This window comes from Mauremys reevesii, linkage group 3 (assembly GCF_016161935.1).
Source record: "Mauremys reevesii isolate NIE-2019 linkage group 3, ASM1616193v1, whole genome shotgun sequence".
Classification (NCBI taxonomy): Eukaryota; Metazoa; Chordata; order Testudines; family Geoemydidae; genus Mauremys; species Mauremys reevesii.
This window is the reverse complement of record NC_052625.1, coordinates 52,658,217-52,658,858: the sequence shown is the minus strand read 5'-3', so window position 1 is coordinate 52,658,858 and position 642 is coordinate 52,658,217. Positions and strand designations below refer to the sequence as shown.

The 642-nt window shown below is 66.0% G+C and overlaps 1 protein-coding gene across 1 annotated transcript in view; it reads left to right on the top strand.

Moving 5' to 3' along the window:
• The window catches only part of AIDA (axin interactor, dorsalization associated), a 51,096-nt gene that overhangs the window by 326 nt on the left and 50,128 nt on the right, over window positions 1–642 (top strand). The gene's annotated exons all lie outside the window — the stretch shown is intronic.

Genomic DNA, 642 nt, shown 5'->3' with positions numbered 1-642 from the left:
GTGAGTGCGGGGCGGCGGCGCCGCCGGGACGCGGGCGGGGGGCCAGGAGCGGAGCCGGGCAGGGATGGAAGGGGAGCGGGGGCTGGGAACGGGGAGAGGCCGGGCCGGGACACCGGCTGGGAGTGGGGTGGCGGGACGTTGGCTGGGGGAGGGGCCGGCATGGGCTGGGGGCGGGAAGGGGCCTTGGGAGCGGGCGCTGGGGCTAGAGAAGGGACTGGTTCCGTAGTGCCCGGCCCCGGCGTGCCAGGCGCTGTACACCCCAAGCAAGGTCTTGCCCCTCGCAGTCTGAGAAGTCGGGTGCCCTGTGAGGGACGGCGGCAGAGAGACTGCTCCCACCTGAGCAGCGCCCCTCCTGCCCAGGCAGAGGATAACGTACCCACCTGATGCAGCTGTGCTGACCCTGCTGCCTCCGGGGCTGGCACTTGCGGCTGGTCTCTCCCAGGTGTGGTGGCAGCGGTGGGGCTGTGGTCAGGCTGGGTGACTGCTGGGGACAGCGATTAGATCAGTGGTTCTCAAACTTTTGTACTGGTGATCCCTTTTTTAATATATATTTCACATCTTTATAAATGGTGGAGGCTGACAGCTCATGACCCCCCCCCATGTAATAACCTAGTGACCCCCTGAGAGGTCCTGACCTTCAGT